The following is an 8,744-nucleotide window of genomic DNA, read 5'->3' on the forward strand; positions in this document are numbered from 1 at the left end:
ATATTAGCCACTTCAGTTATGTTCCGGTGGTACGCCCCATGTAGGGGTTTGTCCTGCCATGATGGTCCCTCCAGCACCTCTTCCTCTGGACCCACTGTCTGAGACATTCTCTGAGCACCTCATCTGCCGGGGCCTTGTCTTTGATGTACTCATGGAGTTTGAAATTTTCATCCTGGACAGTGGTTCCCACATTCACTAGTCCTCGGCCTCATTCCTCCCTGCTTCTGTACAGTCTCAGGGTGCTGGATTTGTGATGAACCTCCATGCATGGTCAGGAGCTTTCGTGTCTTAACATCTGTGGTCTGTATCTCCTCCTTTGGTCAGTGGTTAGATATAAGAAAGGGATTATGCAGTGGTTTTTATGTCAGTCTCATTTTCATGTTGTCAATTTTGTGACATGTGCAGTTCTCAGCTCCAGTGTTAAATTAGACTTGGTTCCATATCCAGAAATATTAGTCCTGAGGACGTTTGTAATCTGGCAAAGTTTCATGCTTGTGCCATAAAAGCGAACTATTTTGGTCCTTAACAGCTCCACTAACACTGTTATTTAAAAAATTAAAGTAACGCTTTGAAAACACATCAGATCTCAATGTGAAAAATAAATAAATGCTGGATATCTCTACAGATATGGACAGGACAATGCCTTAGAAACAAAAGGTTGCCCTGTCTTTTAATGGAAATAGTTGTTATAGTATCTAAATAATGACGTGGCAGGCTAGTCCATTTTGCCCTACTAAAAGACCCAATACAAACCACTAATTTACTGTCACATACTGTAAATGCATAAGCAATATTCAATCTAAACTGACTCTAAGATGTGTTATGACACTTTTCTCTCTCATTTAATGTCTCTTCCTCTTTTTAATTTTATTATGATTATTTGTGTTTTGATTTGTTTGTATAGTGATTTTAATGCAGTTCTTATTCTGTAAAGCACTTTGAATTACTTTGTGCTATACAGTTGTGGCAAGACAGGCTTTGAGGGTCTAGGCTGCAGGTGCTCTTACCTGTCGGCCCGTGGCGCTGCGCTGGTGGACTATTTAAGCGCTCCTTCTCCATCGTTCCCTCTTTTGCTCACACGCTCTTTCGGACCTCTCCTGGTGGCCTCTCTGCCCTTCAGCTCAGTGCTGCTGCTTGGCCAGTGCTCGGCACTGCATCAGTCCCTTGCTCCATTGTAGCACGTAGTGTGAACCCAGTGTCCGCTAAGCCCGTGGCGGCAGCATGTGCCGGTCCACGCTGTTTGGACCACATCTGGACGCAGTAGTTCTGCTTAAAGTTGCCTTTGATTCAGCCTGGGATTGCGCACTGTCACTTCCAACTGCGGTGTCAGCGGTGGCCTGCAGCGGTATGAGGACACCGCCTCTGCTGTTTTGTTTCAGTTTTGTCTTGTTTATTTTGTTTTGTTTCTGCTTTCTCTGTTTTGTGCTGTTTGTGTTGTTGCTGTTTAGCACTTTTTGTTGCTATTTTGTTTCTGTTTTGTTATTTTTGTCCTGGTCTCAACAATTGGCACATCTGTTTGTTGGTATTTCCTCCACTGTCATGTTTTACTGTTTTGCCTGTTTATATTGATGTAGCTACATTTAAGGAACTTAAATCTGTGTTTTAAAATAGAGAAAATAAAGATTGTGTAAATGATGGAACCTGGCTCTCTCCCTCTCATTGATATGCTTACCTGTGTGCCTTACATTTAGACTCTATTTCCCCAAACTAGATTTGGGGTGGTGCTGTTGCAACAATTTATTATAAAATTTAACATTCCCCAAGTGTTAACCCCTCGTGCCGCCACACAATTAAACTTGTCTTGCTTATGTATTGGTTTGCAGGTGTATGATAAAATACAACATAAACCAGTTTTAGTAACAAGTTAAAGCTGGATTTGCAATGGCCCTATTGACATTTGCCTTTGGTCTCTGTGGACAACAAGACAAAGAGATGTTAGTTAAATAGCGTGACAAAGAGGAACAAGTACAATCAGAGACAGCAACCTGGTCCCCCATGAAGCATCGGTGGGGGCGGTTCATCACCAAAGAAGCAGCTTATGAGGAGCCCAGCTCATATTACATGATCATTATATCCGCAATACAATGTGTGTATCTGTACAGGCCCATGAACATTTGTGTGATACTGGTCACGCATGAGAATGTCTGTGTTTACTAGTGTGTAATGAAAATGTCATTTTTCATGAGTTGTGTATATGTTAGTTGTGTGACTGTAGATCAGTGTGTTGTGTATGACCAGAAAAAGAAGAACTGGAAATTATTTTCGTTCCAATTAGAATTTTAACGGCTACACTGAAAGAGAAAGGAACTGCTATAATTAGTGATAATCTCAAAACACACACACACACCCACACACACACACGTAGACATACAGGGTGAATACAAAACCTGGTCAACCCTTCGGGGACCAGGTAATTAATTACACTTTTACCTGTTCCTGTTGCTCTGAACCAGTTTAAAATAAATAATAGAAATCAATATGACTTTTTGATTCTGTTGTGGCTTTTACTCATTTTTTTTATTACTATTTTGCTTCTGCTCATTTTAAAAGGCTCATATTACGTTGTTTTCTGATCCATGTTATAAAGTTGTTTCCTCATTACAAACAAACCTGGAGTTGTGTTTTGTTTCATTCACACATATTAGGTTTTAAATGATCCTTCTCTTTTTTATTATTATTGTTTATAGTCTTTCATTAAATGCTTCCTCTTACAGGCGTCAGCTAGAGAGATAGACTTAAGTTGTTCTGCAGCAAACTGTTGCAGTTGATGTTGCTGCAACATTTCCACTGCACTTCTCAGTCACCTTTGTGTCTGAGTCAAAGGTCACAGTGCAGTTTAACAGGAGGATTGGTCAGGTCAGGGAGAGCAGATCCTGTGGAGGAGACAAGTGTCCTTCCTCTGTGTCCTGCAGCATCACAGCAGCCTCCAGGGGGCGCCAGGTGAACACAGCGGGAAAGGCACTAACTCCATGAAGAGGAGAGGGAGCACACTGCAATAAGCTCACAGCTTTACACCTCTAATGTAAGTAAGCAATTCTTTAATTAAGTTTTCATTTATATGTCTTATATATATTATTTGCAACTCTGCATGTTTTTTAAGATAAAATAATTGTTTATTGTCTCCCATGGGAGAAATTTGGGTCTGGTCAAGTGGTAACAGAGGGAAACGGGCAGATTTTTTTATATTCAAATAGCTCTTATTCAGAAACTAGAGGGACTATTGAAATAAGTAAAGTATCAGAATGTATGAAAGAGATAGCACTCCAACAGGGTAAAGTTAAACCTGCAATATTATTTCAAGTTGTTGACAAAAAATGTAAAAACTCATGTCGGTAACGGAGGGAATGAAATATGCTGCACTTTTTGGGCAATAAATACCAACAGTGATAACTCTTGGTTCTCACTTACATATCCTTAACAAACTGGTTTGAATATTTGCTTCATATAGTTTTCTACCATATGGTACAAGATTAGGTTGAAAAACCTCTTACTTTTTGAGTAATGAGATTTTTTATTAAGAAAGATCATGGTAACGGAGGGAAAAGTAACGGAGGGAAAATACTTCAAAATGAAAGGTAACTATTTCTATAAAATATGTCAGTCCTTCCAAGCAAATTTTTATCATTTTAAATTTTTTGTTCCATGTTACATACATGGTCTGTTTTAAACGTATGTAACTTTAGAACCAAAAATGGTACAGAAAAAAGGTAAACAGTTTCATAAACTAGAGTACATATGCTATCTGTTGAATACATTTTTAAATCAGATGCACTTTTTAAATCAGATTAACTTGAATTTTTGGCCTTGCTGTATACTTCTGCATGACTGGGCCCATTTGTCTTGGGACAGGGGGTAACGCGCTTTATCAAAAAACAGGACAACACAACTCAACCTGACTGTGAAGAACATGGGTTGGGTCATTGATCACCTTCCTGCCGAGTTTCCTAACAGTCTCCCCAAAAATTTGCTGAAGTGAGCTTGAGGTCACACTTATTATTTAACCAGCTCTTTTAGTCAAGGTAAAAATCTGTGATTTAAGTTTGACTGACAGGTTACCAAACCATGTTGACAAACTATAACGTAAAATTGATTCCATACATGCTCTGTAAAACATCAGTATTACATTTGTATCCACTCCATGTAACCTAAGCCGTCTTAAAAAATTCTTGAGCAGACAGATTGTACATGCGGCTCCACTGGAGTTGAGAGTCAAAGAACACACCCAAGTGCTTATAACATGTCACCTGCTCTATATCCCTCCCCTTGATATTAATGGGGCTGTGGTCCCCGACAGATTTGGGGTCAAAAATCAACTCTTTTGTCTTTTCCTCATTTAAGACAAGGTTGTGATCCTCACACCAATGCACCACTTCATTAATTTCTGTCTTGTCACTGATGACATCTGTACTTTTATTGAGTAAACTAAGAATAGCTGTGTCATCAGAAAAATTTAAATACATAATTGTTTACCTGCTTACTCCTACACGCATTGGTATACAAAGTGAAAAGAAGAGGCGAGCTAACACAGCCCTGTGGTGCCCCAGTGCTGATGACCTGAAGACCTTTAAATCTTTTCTTTTAACAAGAGGTTTAGAGTAGAAGTTAACGCAAGGATGAGAAAGTTACCTTGAGAAACATTTTACTTATAAATACACATGTATATATACTTATAGATGGTAGCTTTAAACTGTAAGATAAAAAAAAAAGGTAAGAAAATACCTTTTTAAATTTTTTTATTTAATTTTTTACAATTGTCTAATTTTTAAAAATTAAATAAAAGTATTCATATTTTTGCATGAGAGAAGGCAAAAACATCACTATAATGCTATCAATATTATAGCTGTATAGATTTTAGTACGCAGTAACGTAGGACACAGTCATCTTAGAACTTCATTTCTGAACTGTTCTCCGAGTTTCCAAGACAGAACTCCAAGATGAAATAATGTTCCAGTTTAAAGTTACAAGTCAGAACCCAAAAAATCCAATCTTCGAGGCCGAACCATTACTTAGGGCCATACGAATTTCAGACGTGCGTAACATGACCCACCCTTTCGCTGTCATGACAACACACATCTTAATAAACAACTCCAAATCTCTTCATCTGGATGTAAATAAAATGAAAACGCGAGGCCTCTTTTGACATTCTGCTGTTGGCTCAGCTTTATTTGTACACTGGCATTTACCTCTCTGTCTGTGTTTGTCGCTCATCCCTCCATCCTCCTCCTCTTCCTCCTCTGTCGTCTCTCCATCCTCTTCCTCACGTGCACAGTTATGGCAGCAAACAGGTAAGGCTCAAACATGAGCAAATATGGATTAAAGCATCGGTGGTATTTTCATTTCAATTTTAGAATCAAAAAGTGGTTTATCATTATTATAAGGAAGCATAAAGGCTAAATTTGAACAACAAAACTGAACAGTAGTATTTTGGTATGTTTTGTGCATGATATAAAAATCTGAATTCAGAATTTTGAATTAAAATTTATTTGAAATTCTTGAATTTCACACTCAAGACTGATTTTTTTTTTTTGTCCTTTTAATTGAGGAAAAAAAAAAGTCTTGCCCCAGTACAGGTACATTGTATAAGTCTGCTGCTTGCTGTCGGCATCTAATTTTAAAGCACTTTACTGTTGGTTAATCAGAAAGCACTCAGTTAGCATACTAGTTGCTGCAAGCTTTACATGGGTTTTAGCAAGTTGTGAAAAGCACTCAGTATTAGACTGTGATTTCTGTTTTAATGATAGGATTTAGTTTAAAGTTCATATTGTAAACATGAAGAATTGGCAAAAAGATTTAGCAGAAAGAGTCAGCAGTTTTTATCCAGAATCACAGGATGTTTCTTTTTGTTTGTGGAGGAAATTATCGTACTTTAAAAACAGCAGCATTTGCGATTTGCTAACTGAATCCATTCACATTTCAATTCAATTTGCAGACCTAGTAAGTAAGTAATTTTGCACAAACGTAGCATGTAAAGCTTAATAGATAATCAAAAATATTCATAACACAAACCACCATGCAGTTGCAGTTAGGATACAGCAGAGGGCGTACTAACCACATGAATATATCAAGCGTTAGTAAGGATTTAATTAGGAATGTCACGGTGTTAAATTTTAGCTGACTTTGAATAAAAAAAACAAAACTTAAGAGTAACGTTACTTCAAAATAATTTCACCCATATAGAAGAGGTCCTAGAAATTAAGATTTAAAAAAGTATTTGGAAAAAGTACTACTCAATGGAGTGTAACGTTGTATTTATAATTTGAGGTTAATGTAACTGGAAGGATAAAACATTAAAATAATGCGCAAAATCTGTTAAGGATAGAGCACAAAATGAGAAAAACTACACTACCAAAACTAAGTTTGGTTTACTATTAGGGATGTAACAATATCGAAATCTCTCTTTACGATATTTTCACAATATACATCTCACGGTACAATATTTATTGCAGTATTTTGTTTAGGCTAACAAAATTGTAAATGTACTACTTTTTCCTCTTAAAACTACGATTTAAAAGTGCTTAGAACTGTTATTTCTTCATGTAGTTTGCATCAAAACAGAGCAAAGGATCATGGTCTATGTAGTTCCCTCTTTTTTTTTTTAAGCTATTGCTGCTCCATAACAATGAATTTAGGTAAAGAAACTTGTAATTCGATATATTGGGTAAATTGGGTATATTGGGTAGATAAATGCTGAAGACATCAAATATAATGAAGGAACTGTGTTGTAAAGGAAAGAAATAATTAACTTTTTTTTTTTTTTACATACTTTACATTAAAATCCTCAGTAGTAAGTATCTACTCTTTGCTTTGTCGACAGAGACGCAAACCCTTGGCCTTCTCTCAGTGAGCTTCATGAGGAAGTTTCATGTAATGCAGACATGTCAAACTCAGGCCTGGGGGTCAAATTTGGCCCACGAGATCATCTCAAATATGTATTAGAGCTGGCACACTGGCTACAGATAGACTGTACAGACATTATTTATTTAAAATTTTGTTATTGTTTTATATTATGCTAGTTCTGGATTTAAGCAAAACTATTATTAAACATTTATTTTTTAAGAAAAAGTTTTAACATTACATGTCAAAAGAAGAGAAAACGTGCAGATGCTGTTGAAACTTTCCATTAAATATTTAGTTTGGCCCACGCCTTAGTCCCAGTTTTTAATTTTGGCCCTCTGTGAATTTGAGTTTGACACCCCTGATGTAATGGTTTTCAAAGGCAGGAATAAAAACAAAGGTGTTTTTTTTGTTTGTTGGTTGGTTTAATGTTTAAAAAAAAACAAAAAAAAACAATCAGCAGTTTTGAGTTATTAAAAGTTTTTTTTTGTTTACGTCTTGCTTACTGAGATTTTATAACTATGACCAAACAATGAAATCCTTAAATATGCTCTGTGTAACTTTTCTAGCAAAAGTTCCCTCATGCTCGTTCCCATAGAGATGTACCTCTACAGTCAAAGAGGTGACGCTACCTGCCCACTTTAAAGACCAGATCTGTGGAGAGGCGACCTGTTACGACCCAGCTTGTTGGGGTCAGGGAAGTAACAAAGATAAAAAAGATTAAATGGAATAAATTAAACAATGTTTAATCAACAGGGATGTAAAAGGTAAATTAACAAAATAGGCTAAAATATATACAGAATATAACCTAAACCAGAGGTTTCCAAGCTTTTTCCTTCTGTGAGCTACTTTTTGTCTAACGAAAACACCAGAGAGCTACAAATTTTTGGAGTCACCAGAAATTTTGTAAATATAAGAACCATGGTAAGCTGAAGATGAGGTAGAATTAGATGTCTTTCAAACATAACCCATTATCCAGTTATAAATGTACAAAATTAGGCATAAAAATTATAAATTTACAAAGGAAATTTAATCAATCAAATTTGAGCTATTCAGCCCAGTATATATAATTCAGAGATCTCTTGGTGAGCTACTTGGAAGGAAATGGAGAGCTACAAGTTGGAGCAACTATGAAACAAAACAACTGAATTAACGTACGAGTTTTGTGCCCAAAAAAATGGGTCAGGCAGGCTTATACAAAAACGAGTGATTAAACTGAGGGACACACAAAACTGCCAAATTAAGAAAAAGCACAAAACAGAACTAAATTGTCTCAATAAAATAACAAAATCAGACACATACTAATACAACACAAGTGACGCACAAAAGAGACACACACAAACACAAAAGACAGACTGGACACAAAGGCCAGCAGCCCCGAAAAGATGCTGCAATTGCCTTAAATAGAGGGAGGAGGCTGGAGGTGAGGCAGGATTGGGCAGGTGAAGAAGTGCCCCACTAATCATGGACCAGGGATCCCGCAGCAGGATCCAGGACAGCCAGCAAAATAATTTAAAGCACACATAAAAATGGAAATGAAGGCCTGGAGCCATAACATGGATTCACTCAGTCCTTTTATCTTTCGTGCAGTGGACATTGGCGATTTCAGATCATTCAAATGAAGGTGAATGGAGTTTAGAAACACAGTGGAGCATTACCACGCGACATGACAAGGTGGGAGGGTTTTCTGTTTGAGAAAGAATTCAGTCTAAATATGCAGGGTTTGTGTGTTAAACATGTGTGAATGAAACAAAACACAACTCCAGGTTTGACTGTGATAAGGAAACATTATAATATGAATAAAATAGTGCAACATGAGTCATCAGTAGTTAAAGAAGGGAAATGAAGACAACATACTATCAATCAAACTCAATCAATCAAACTTTATTTATAAAGCACTTTTCATACAA

Source organism: Boleophthalmus pectinirostris, unplaced genomic scaffold (genome assembly GCF_026225935.1).
Source record: "Boleophthalmus pectinirostris isolate CB_2022bp ecotype Guang Dong unplaced genomic scaffold, ASM2622593v1 HiC_scaffold_23, whole genome shotgun sequence".
In the NCBI taxonomy this organism is placed as follows: Eukaryota; Metazoa; Chordata; class Actinopteri; order Gobiiformes; family Gobiidae; genus Boleophthalmus; species Boleophthalmus pectinirostris.